The 12,439-nt window shown below is 43.1% G+C and overlaps 2 pseudogenes; both read right to left on the minus strand.

Annotated features, from left to right (window-relative positions):
* Nucleotides 1–6,650: 6,650 nt before the first annotated feature.
* LOC102771039 lies at nt 6,651–7,074 on the minus strand (annotated as a pseudogene).
* A 2,989-nt stretch (nt 7,075–10,063) lies between these two features.
* Nucleotides 10,064–11,425, minus strand: LOC102753021 (annotated as a pseudogene).
* Nucleotides 11,426–12,439: the final 1,014 nt, after the last annotated feature.

Genomic DNA, 12,439 nt, shown 5'->3' on the forward strand with positions numbered 1-12,439 from the left:
TCAATCTATCTATCTATCATATATCTGTTGAAACCTTGACTTCACACATATATCTTCAGTTCCAATCCAATATCTCATATTTCTTACTTCCTTCTCAGTTGAGAACTCTGATTTCTACTTTCCTTAGTAGATTTACTTAATTGAGCAAAACCCCTATAAATAACAAATTTCCCACTGGCTCTTTTTCTGTGCATATCCCCGTTATATCTTACTTGGGTTCTAAATTCCACACCAGGCAGCCTTCATGGACTCCCTCTTCAACCTTTTTAGATTCTGACATTTCTTCTGGCCATTGTGCCTCCTGCCACACACCAGCACCTCTACCCAGCATGCATGCTTACCTTGCTTTAAGACTGAATTATTCAGAAATGGGCTGGTAGAAAAGAGGAAAGATAAACCTTGCTTTAAAAATTGTGATTTTATGCCCAGTCAGTGAGGCTCAGGGGTTGAGCCTCGGCCTATGAACTAGGAGGTCACAGTTTGATTTCCAGTTAGACACATGCCCAGGCTTTCGGCTTGATCCCCAGTGGGGGTCGTGCAGAAGGCAGCCGATCAATGATTCTCTCTCATCATTGATAATGATTCTCTCTCATCATTGATGTTTCTATCTCCCTCTCCCTTCTTCTCTGAAATCAATACAAAAATATTTTTTAAAAATTGTTATTTTTAAAATCACAGTTATGTGTACATTTTTATTTTTAAAGGTGGAACATGAAAAATAACCAACTATTATTTGATATGTATTCTTCTAACTTAAAAAAATAAGTTTATTTTAAAAATTTATCTTAAAAAATAATTTTAAATTCATACATATGTTCCTACCCCCAAAATATATACATTAATCTTTTAAACTGTACTCTCTATTTTAAGAAAAGTGCCTGTGACAAGAACACCTACAGCTTGATGGAAAGTCGCCTCTTCCTTGAACACGTTTACTGGGAACATTAGTCAGAACTCTTGTTTACCAGTGACGGAAATCCAACTCCAAGTGGCTTAGGCAAAAGGAAAATGTATTGGCTCATGTAATTGGGAAACTCAAGGTAAAGGGACATTGGGAACACAGCAAGGACACAAAACAGGTAAGCATCTTGGCCAACACTCAGTGCAACCCCACCCAGAGCAGTGGGAGTAAAAACAGCAGTGGTAGCAAGATACCCACAGATTGGCAATATACAGCCACATGAAAGGAGGATGTGATAAACATCTACCAAGAAGAGATTTTGCAAATTCTATCTAGTATCCCACAGAACTAGTTTTTGTTCTGCTGAGTAAGGCTTCCTAACATTGTGCAATTCTAGTTAGCAAATCAAAGGGTTGGGTTCCCAGCTTTGCCCAGAACCATTCCTGTGCAAATAGAATGGAGAAACTGTAGGTGAAACTCTAGCAGATAATATTTTGTTCAAAGATAAAACATGGAAAGAAGAAAATGCCCGGATAGATTTAGGACCTTAACCTGTGTCATTAGGACGCTGTCACTCCATTTCTTGGTTCTGCTCTTTCTGTGTTGTCGTTCTCAGTCAACCTCTCCACTTGAGGTGGTCAGGATGGGCCCTGGTTAGGCCTAAATTTTACTAGCGTTGGCAAGTTTCCGAATAGTTTCAGTGTAAGTCCCAGGATTGATTCTCATTGGTTTGGCTTGGGTCAGAAGCCTATCCCTGAACCAATCATTGTGAACAAGGGCTAGAGATTAATATTCAGTTTCTCCTTTTTTTATAGTTAAATTATTGTTCAGCATTAGGCATATTACTACTCAGAAGAATCATTGTCTAGGCTCCCTTCAATATGTGGCCTTATGCTTAAATCCTGGGTAATGGTATGTTAGCTGAAGTAATTGTGCAGCTGACAACTCACAATCCTAAAGGAAAGGAGTATGTCTTCCTTTTCCCTATTTTTCCCTTTCTGTTGGTTGGAATAAAGACTTAAGGATGATCATACTGGACCATGAGAACAAGGGCTACACTTAGAGATGGTAAGGCAACAAGGTCTAAGGAGCTAGGATTCCTGATATCTTGGAGCTGCCAGGCCATCCTGGACTGTTTATGCTCAAACTACTGCAGAGAGAGAAATAATTATCTCAATTAAACTGCAAACTGATACTTTAGGTACTTGTTTTATAACCCATTTTACTCTTGAACTGTGCAACTACTAAGTATTGGTTAGGGTAGATAATTGACCTCCTCTACGAGTATTTGATCACCCAATTTATTTGTACAGTTGAGAAGGCTTCCACCTGCCACTTGCACTTGCAATTTTGGTTTCTCTCATACTATAGGCACATATTTTTAATTCTTTATTCATTACTTTTCTGTTTTCATTTCTAAAGTAGCTATTTGATGAAACTAACTTTTTTCTTTTTTATTGAGATTTAATTCACATATCATAAAATTCACTCATTTAAAGTATACAATTCAATAGTTTATGCAACTATTACCACTACCTAACTCCAGAACATTTTATCACTCCAAAAAGAAACCCTGTACCCATCAGTAGACACTCCTCATTCTCCCCTTCCATTAGCCCCTGGCAATCACTAATTTTTCTGTGTCTATGGCTTTGCCTATTGAGAACATCTATAAAGAGCTAATATGCTAATGGTAGGGATGCCTTAACGTGTAGGGGCGGAAGTGGGGAGGTGCCCGGAGGAGGCGGGACCATTCTGTGCTGGGGAGGGCGGGGATGAGAGCCCATAATGCCCCCCTCACCAGTCCTTCACCACCCACTGCTCACATTCAGAGCACCCCGTGGCCCACCTGCAGGGGAAGGAGCACAGAGCAGCAGGCGGGAGGCTTCCGCGCTCTCCTCCTGCACCGTGATGGGGTGGAGCTGCCGCGTTGCTCCGGAGAGGGGCGGAAGCAGGGAGGCACCCGGAGAAGGCAGGACCAGCCTGAGGTGACTCGAGGCACTGAGGGCAGGACTTGAAGCAGCCAGAGAAGGCCAGAGGGTTTCAGGGCTTTGCCAGGTACACTGGAGCTCTGTGTGGACAGGTTCAGGTGTCAAGGCAGGGCCGCAGGTTGTGCAATTTCGCGTGTTGGGCTCCTAGTTTCATATAAATGGGATCATATAAGGTGTGACATTTTGTGTCTGGCTTCTTTCACTTAGCATATTTTAAAGTTCATCCATGTTGTAGCATATATCAGTATTTAATTCCTTTTTAAAAAAATATATTTTATTGATTTTTTACAGAGAGGAAGGGAGAGAGATAGAGAGTTAGAAACATCGATGAGAGAGAAACATCGATCAGCTGCCTCCTGCATACTCCCTACTGGGGATGTGCCCGCAACCCAGGTACATGCCCTTGACCGGAATCGAACCTGGGACCCCTCAGTCCGCAGGCTGACGCTCTATCCACCGAGCCAAACCGGTTTCGGCTTAATTCCTTTTTATGGTTGAATAATATTTCATTGTATAGCTATATCACTCTTTAAAAATCTCCCCATCAGTTGATGGACATTTAGGTTGTTTGTACTTTTTAGCTGTTATGAATACGGCTGATGTGAACATTTGTGTATAAGTTGTTGTGTGAACTTGTTTTCAGTTCTCTTAGATATATAACTAGAAGAAGAGTTGCTGGGTCATAAGGTAACTCTATGTTTACCTTTTTGGGGAACTGCCCAACTGGTTTCCAAAGCAGTTGTACCCTTTGGCAAAACCTAAATTTGCATATTTTATAGTATTTAATTTTATAGGCAGTTAAGCATTATTTGGCTTTGTATTTCATCCCTGATCTAGATAATGGTTAACAGAATATTTTAATATATATTCTGTGGATGGGCGTTTTCCTATTCTGCTCTTATAACCATAGAACCAGCTCAAACTGTTCTATCCTATTTTAAAAAAATACGTTTTTATTGACTTCAGAGAGGAAGAGAAGGGAAGAGATAGAAACATCAATAATGAGAAAGAATCATTGATCAGCTGCCTCCTGCACGCCCCACACCGGGGATCGAGCCCACAACCCTGACATATGCCCAGACCGGGAATCAAGGTTCATAGGTCGATGCTCATACTGGCCAGGCAGATCCTATCCTATTTTTAACAAAACCCAGAAACAGAGTTTACACCACTTTATGAGTAATATTTGTGAACCCTTAACTGCTCCCCATCATGGAACCAAAGGACCAGGACATGACAGGGACCTGAGTACCGGAACCCTTTCAGAATCGAAGGGTCTATTGTCCAGGAATATCTGGTGTTGAAAACCCTTAAAATTCGGCCCTGAACCGTGAGTTGGAGAAATAGATTTGAGCCTGCCTCCTGTCTCCTTGCTCATAGACTCAGAAATGAGCTTCCTCTTTTCTCAAAAGCTGATATCATAATATTGGCTTCTATGTGCATTGGGCAGGGAGTCCTGGCTCAGTCACACTTTTCATTTTAACACATTGTACAAGTGAAATGCGCTGCCTTTAAAATTTTTGGAGTGCATCTTTGTGTTCCAGTATATGACCAGACTTGTGACATTCATATCTTCTTGGTAATCAAATTTCTTTACCCTATTTGTCAGTTATTTATTGTAATGTATAACTTGGGGGCATAAAAAAAAGAACCCTATAGTTTATAATAGATTCTTCATTAAAATTTTTGCTTCCTAAATAACATTTAAAAAATATATATTTTATTGGATTTTTACAGAGAGGAAGGGAGAGGGATAGAGAGAAACATCGATGAGAGAGAAACATCGATCAGCTGCCTCCTGCACGCTCTCTACTGGGGATGTGCCTGCAACCAAGGTACATGCCCTTGACCGGAATCGAACCTGGGACCCTTCAGTCCACAGGCCGACGCTCTATCCACTGAGCCAAACTGGTCAGGGCCCTAAATAACATATTTAAAAAAATATTTTTTATTGATTCCAGAGAGGAAGGGAGAGGGAGAGATAGAACTATCAATGATAAGAGAGAAACATTGATCTGCTGCCCCCTGCACATCCCCTACTGGGGATGAAGCCCACAATGAGGGCACATGCCCTGACTGGACTCGAACAGTGACCCCCGGTTCATGAGTCGATACTCAACCCACTGAGCCATGCTGGCCCGGTCTAAGTAATATATTTTGATAGTCAAACATTGAAATCTTTAATTACATTTCTACCTATCCCTGCTTTCTTCTTATTCCTCTCCTCTTTATAAATTGTATTTTGTATCTAGTTGTTCAGGATCATTAACTTTTTGTTAAGTTATTTTTATCCTTATTGAGTGATTCTGTTTTTCTACTTAAATTATTTTGCTCTGAAATTTGATATTAAGGTGATAACACTTGAATTTTCTAAATTATACTGACATGATAGATCTTAGATTTTCTAATTATTATTAATGTCTTTTTTAAAAAAATCCTCACTCGAGGATATTTTTCCATTGGTTTTTAGAGTGGAAGAGAGAGGAAAAGACAGAAAGAAATATCGATGTGAGAGAAACACATCGATTGGTTGCCTCCTGCAAGAGCCCCAAACAGGGTCTGTGCTGGGGTGGAGCCTGCAACCAAGGTACGTGCCCTTGACTGGAATTGAACCCGGGACCCTTCAGTCTGCAGGGGGGATGCTCTATCCACTGAGCCAAACCAGCGAGGTCTGTTAATATCTTTTCAAGTGTGTCTTGTTGCCAGCAAATATCCCTGGCAACTCTTCTTTTTAAATGAGAGTTAATCCATTTACATTTAATGCTCTATTTGAGAGATATTTTTACAGCCCTTCACTTTTATGGGTGTTTGCTCTCCCATTCAGTTACGCAGTATCTATAGGGGACTTTCAACTCATTTTTCTTTTTTAAATATATTTTATTGATTTTTTACAGAGAGGAAGGGAGAGAGATAGAGAGTTAGAAACATCGATGAGAGAGAAACATCGATCAGCTGCCTCCTGCACATCTTCCTCTGGGGATGTGCCCGCAACCCAGGTACATGCCCCTGACCGGAATCGAACCTGGGACCTTTCAGTCCGCAGGCCGACGCTCTATCCACCAAGCCAAACCGGTTTCGGCAACTCATTTTTCTTTTAATGTGATTATAAAATAGTTTGTCTAAAGCATTTATTTTTAAACATCATACATTTAAAAATAATCATCATAACATTTTTTTTCTGGAACTGATTACTACCTCTGCAACCTTTGAACTTATTTCTGGAGGTGATAATGGGCAGAGATATTTTTTGCAAGCTGGTCACCCAGACAACCTGGCACCTTGCCTACCAATTACAGCCTGGTAAACACCATGTTTGGTTTTCTCAGGGAGGCTCACCTCTGGCTGTAACCTCTCTGCCAGGAGATTTGACGGTGAATGCTCATCCTTCTCCTGCAGGTATTTTAGTATTTTTGAGGCACAAACATTGTGAAGATAAATGGGAAGATAAATGGTCAAGACTTCTTTGCTCCCCAGCTAAGGAGCCGCTTGCTTTAAGATTAAACAAGGCTTTAATCTTAACGCATTTAAGCTGTATCTCTTTTAATTCAGTGAAATTTTACATTTTACATGTCTTAGATTCCAGAATTGTTTATCTGTTTTTTCTTTGCATTGTTTAAACATATATTTTGTCTACTTAATTTTTACATTTCTGTTTGTACTGCATGTATGTTTTATGTCTAATCAACTGTAATTTTCTTATAATGCATTATTTTTTTTCAATTTTAACTATTTTATTCTATTTAAAAAATCTTTTTTGGTTCTCATACAAACTCATACAAAATTTGCCAGGTAAATGAGCTTTAATCCTCCTCTTCCTCCTCTTCTTCATCCTGGTTTATCTGGAAGTAAAGCAATTTGTAATTCTCTTTGCTGTTAGCAACTGTGCGCAACCAGCCATGCAGATCCTTCTTCTTCAGATATTTTTTGTGAGATATTTCAAGTACCTTTTGGAAAAAGGCACCTCAGAAGTTACAGTGATGTTCCTCTTGCTCCTTTCAAAGATTACAACCCCTTCACCAAGATTCCCATTCCCAGCTTTTCCATTCACTGTGCTTCTCTCCTGAAGAAACTGCTCCAAATTAGCAGCATCCATGATTCCATCTGGATGGCTGCGGTCAAGGGTAGACTTCAGAGCCTGCTTCTCTTTGCCCGCTTTGACACAGGCTTTATCATGGGAGCCATGGCGGCAACAGAGGCAGAAATGGAGTTGAGCACCTATTAAAACTTTTTTTCTCTAAATTTAATAATTTTATGCTTATCTTTTTATTTAATTTATTTAAACGGTACCACATGCTGAACTTTGACTTTTATATAATCTCTTATGTTTTAGTTCCCCTCTAATTTTGAAAATAATTTTGTCATTTTAATTTGTCTTTTTAATTTCACTTTTTTTGATCTTTATTTTTCAGAGCATTTGCTATTTTAATTTTTGACTTCTTGACTTACTTTATAAATTTTATAATTTCTTAATCTTTTAGCTGTTGGTATTGAGCAATCTTTTATTTTTAATTGATTGTATTATTTATTGTTAAACAGTAGTTCTGGTTTTTAAATATTTTTCCAGCTTTATTGAGATATAATTGCCATATAACATTGTGTATGTTTAAAGTATATAATGTGATATTCATGGATAATGTGAAAGTAAGGTAAATTAGGTAAGTTTGATTCCTTTGACCAACATCTCCCCATTCTCCATCCCCTGGCAACCACCGTTCGTTCTACTCTCTATTTCTATGAATTTGGCTTTTTTAGATTCCACATATAAATGAAAGAATACAGTATTTGTCTTTGTCTGACTTATTTCACTTAGCATCATGCCCTGAAGGTCCATCCATGTTTTCATGAACGACAAGATTTCCTTCCCTTTTTACAGCTAAATAATATTCCATTTGTATATGTATCTCTCTCTCTATCTATACATAGGTGTGTGTGTGTGTGTGTGTGTGCGTGTGTGTATGTTTATATATATTCTCACATTTTCTTTATCCATTCATTCACTGATGGACACTTAGGTTGTTTCCATGTATTGGCCACTAGGAAAATGCTGCAATGTATAATGTAAATATATCTCTACATGATAGTGATTTCATTTTATTCAGATACTAGAGGCGTGGTGCACAAAAATTTGTGCACTCAGAGGGGTCCCTCAGCCTGGCCTGTGCCCTCTTACAGTCTGGGACCCTTCGGGGGATGTCCACCTGCTGGCTTAGGCCCACTCCCCGGGGGATCGGGCCAAAGCTGGCAGTCAGACATTCCTCTGGCGGCCTGGGAGCCCTCGGGGGCTGTCCACTTACCAGCAGGGACCATCCTGGGTGAGGGGCTGAGAGCCGTTTTCAGGCTGGCCACACCACCTTCAGGGTGGGGGTCCCTACTGGGGTGCCAGGCCAGCCTAGGTAAGGGACTGATGGCTGTTTGCAGGCTGGTCACACCCCCTTCAGGTTGGGGGTCCCCACTGGGGTGCCTGGCCAGCCTGGGTGAGGGGCTGATAGCTGTTTTCAGGCTTGCCAGGGCCATGGGCTGGAAGCAAGTATCTGGGATTTATTTAACTTCTATAATTGAAACTTTGTAGCCTTGGTCTGGCTCAAAGCCTGGATGGCCCCTGGCAGCCCATGTTCCCAGCTCTTCCTTGAGAGGAGGCCATGGTGGCTGGAAGCAGGTATCTGGGTTTTATTTATCTTTTATAATTAAAACTTTGTAGCCTTGAGCGGAGCTCAGAGCTGGCCAGGGCAGGCGGGAAGCTCCTGCTCACTCCAGCTCCGTGGCTGCCGCCATCTTTGTGACAGAATGTCAGAGTGAGGGTGTGACGGTTAATTTGCATATTACTCTTTTATTAGATAGGATATGCCCAGAAGTTGTCTTGCTGAATCATCTGATAGTTTTATTTTTAATTTCTCGAAGAAACTCCATAGTGTTTTCCATAGTGCTGCACCAATTTACATTCTTACCAACAATGTACAAGTGTCCCATTTTCTCCACATTTCACTAGCACTTGTTTCTTGTCTTTTTTATAATAGCCATTTTAATAGGTATGGGGTGATATTGTGGTTTTGATTTGTATTTCCTTGATGATTAGTGATGTTGGGCACCTTTTCATATACCTGCTGGCCATTTGTATAGCCTCTTTGGAAAAATGCCTATTCAGATCCTCTGCTTATTTTTAAATTGGATTTTGTTTTTTGCTACTGAGTTGCATGAGTTCCTTATGTATTTTGGATATTAACCCATTATTAGATAGATATATGGTTTGCAAAGATTTTCTCCCATTTTGCAGGTTGTCTTTTTCATTTTGTTAATGATTTCTTTTGCTGTGTAGAAGCTTTTCAGTTTGATGTTTTAGTTTTGTTTTTGTGTGTGTGTGTGTCATATCCAAAAAAACTCTTGTTGAGACCAATGTCAAAGAGCTTTTTCCCTGTTTTTGTCTTAGAATTTTAAGGCTTTAATTTTAGGTCTTAAATTTAAGTCTTTAATCCTTTTTTCCCCCAAAATATATTTTGGAAGCTGCCTGTGCACTCAGCCCTCCTCCCCCAAGCCCACCCACTTCCTCCTGTCTGTCCACAGACCCATCCCACCCCCTTCTGCTTTCTAGGCTGCAGCTCAAGGGTCAAGAGGTCAAGAGGGATCTCCAGAGAGGTGGGTGGGGAGTGTCTGAGGGCTGGGTGACTGCATCAGGAATGGCAGCATGGTGCCTCCAGGCTGACCGGCAGGGGACTGTTATCTCCAGCCTGGTACCTGGGGGCCTTTCTCCAGGGCCATGGGAACATGGGGGTGGGAGGTAGGCTATTGGCGACAGAGGTTGGAATTGGGGATCTGGAGAGGTGTATGTAACCCATACCCCCAGCTTTGCTCTTACCTGTCCATCCCAGACCTACTCAATTCCCACAGCACGTAAGATAGTGGGTTGGGTTGCCTCACCCTTTTGGCGAAAACCAAGTGTAGAAAATGGGAAGGCATGAGGGCTTGGTGCCAGGGGCAGGTGGGAGGTGGGGCAGGCGTGTGGGAGGTGAGGTGTGAGGAGGATAGAGGGAGGGAGAGGTGACTAACTCCCCCCCCACCCCCTGCCTCACACTACAATCAGGAGGGTGGTGGGTGGAGGAGGCAGCAGGACCACAGAAGGTCAGGAGAACCAGGAATGGGGCACATACCCTATGGCCATCCAGTCCATTGGCTGGACCTACGAGCATCCCAGCAGCTCCACACAAAGGATGATTCGGTTGTGCCAGGCCACGGGCAGGATGTGCACAAAGCTGGCCAGAAAGGGTATCTCGAACATGTTCTTCTTGTGGGAATATTGTCAAAGTTGCCTGGGAAGATCTTCTGCCTTCACCCCCAGTCTGTATACTCAGTCCGGTTCCGGTCATCATTACTGTGGCCGCCTTGTAGGCTGTCACGTACTGGATGCTGCCGCGGAATCGGGCCCCTGCGTGATGATGCGGTCACCTGTTTCTGAGGGCCGAAGTGATCTGCAGCACTCGGAGGCAGGGTTTCTCTCAGCGGTCCAGGCGTTGAACTTGCCCTGCTGGCCCAGCCGCAGGAGGTAGGGATACCAGCTGAAGGAATTCAGGCTCCAGGTCTTATAGTTGCTGGAGGCCATGATCTGCTTGTCAGTGATAAATTTGTCCTTCATGCCCAGGGGTTTCATCACATCCTGCATTCAACTCACAGCCAAGGAGCTCAAAGCGGAGGGTGCAGCCCTGATGGCAGCTGACGGGCCCCAGCCTCACATACTGCACCTCCTGAGGGAAGTCAAACATGTTGTCCTTCAGGCTACTGTTGTCCACATTACCCATAAATACCTTGTCTCCCAAGTTCCCGTCTTCCTGGATGAACTTGAACTTTTTCCTGTCCAGGCTGTAAGCCACCTTGAACATCTTCACGTACTCAGCTCTGCCTGCGTGGCTGGTGCCCTGCGTCACCATGCCCGTCACATGCATCTTGCCCAGCAGTTTCACCTGGATCCGGGGGTTCCTATCGTAGTTGCTGGCTGTCGAGGCATTGACAAGGCCCGAGCGCTGCAGGCGGGCCAGGTCCCGGGCCCAGCGCTGCAAAGCCATGAAGCCCAAGTGCACGGACGAAGGGGAGATCTGCCAGTCGGCGATGGCACCGGTCTCCATGTCCAGCGGCATGGCGCACCAGCTCTCGCAGTGGATGCTCCTGTCGCCTTGCGGGCACTCGCAGACGTACTGTGTGAAGACATTGCCACAGTGTGCCTCCTCCCCTGTGGCAGGGGTTTTGGAAACGGATCTTTCTCGGTCTCGTTGCAAATGGGCCCCATAAAGCCTTCCGGGCAGAGGCAGTAGAAGGGGAGCTCGTACTGTCCCGACACGCGGGTCCCACCATTCAGGCACGCGATGGAGTCACAGAAATCACCGGGGCCTGCGAAGAGGCCCGAGACGCAGAGCTGCAAGCCGCAGAGCGCGGCCAGCAGGCGAGGGCCCGGCATGCTGCACACAAGTGGGGGACCTGGCGCGGAACAGAAGATCGGGCCATGCAGACAGCGGCTCTCAATCCTACTCAGTCTTTAATCCTTTTTAAGTTAATTTTTGTGAGGGGTGTAAGATAGCGGTCCAATTTCATTCTTTTGCATGTGAATATATAGTTTCCCCAATACCAATTATTGAAGAGACTTCTTTCCCCACTGAGTATTTTTGGCTCCTTTGTCAAATATTAGTTGACCATCTATCTGTGATTTATTTCTGGGCTCTCAATGCTGCTCTGTTGGTCTATGGTCTGTTTTTAGGCCAGTACCATACTATTTCAATTACTATACAGTACCTTTATAGTAGTGGTTCTGACTTTCTTGTTCCACAATATACCTGAGAGATAGAAAACATTCCCTTGAGGAAGAGTGGCTCCCTATGTCTGAGGGAATTACATATTTTATTATACTATTAGCAATTTATGCCAGGACAACAGGCATAAATCAGTATTGTTCCAGGCAAACTGGAACATATGGCCACCATAATTACAGCAGTGATTTTCAAATGGGGAAAGGACTTAATCTCTAAAAGAGTTATGAGTATGTTAAAATCGCTAGAGGTATAAATATCAGTTAAGGTCTAAGTAGAAAAAGAGAAACCATGGTGGTTATTTTAAGAGAGAAAACTTCACATAAAGAATTGTGAACCAGTGATTGAGGGAACTGGAAGATCAGAAGGGAACACTGAAGTTTTGTGGAGGTAGAACTGCAAGAAGCAAATGCCACTCCTAAGGCTGGGAAAGAAAATATGTTGGGATTATTTGAATCGTGGTGCCCTAAGGAGAGACCCCCGCCTCCCCAAGGAGGTGGAAATCAGATCCCTGAGGATGAGGCACTGGCTGAATGGTGCTGGTACCATAGGAGCTGGGAGGATGTCTCTACAGAGCTGCGAGTCAGCTTTGTGGAGAGAAGGGGCCAGCTGGCTGGTGGTGGTATCTCTGAAGGAGCATAACGAGACCAGTGTGGAGAAAGTAGAAAACAACTGTGACCTGCAGTCAGGTGTTGCTACTGAAGCCAAGTGTTGATGACAGAATAAAGAATGATTGCTATGGGGACACCGACAGGAACAAC

This window comes from Myotis davidii, unplaced genomic scaffold, assembly GCF_000327345.1.
Source record: "Myotis davidii unplaced genomic scaffold, ASM32734v1 scaffold509, whole genome shotgun sequence".
Lineage (NCBI taxonomy): Eukaryota > Metazoa > Chordata > Mammalia > Chiroptera > Vespertilionidae > Myotis > Myotis davidii.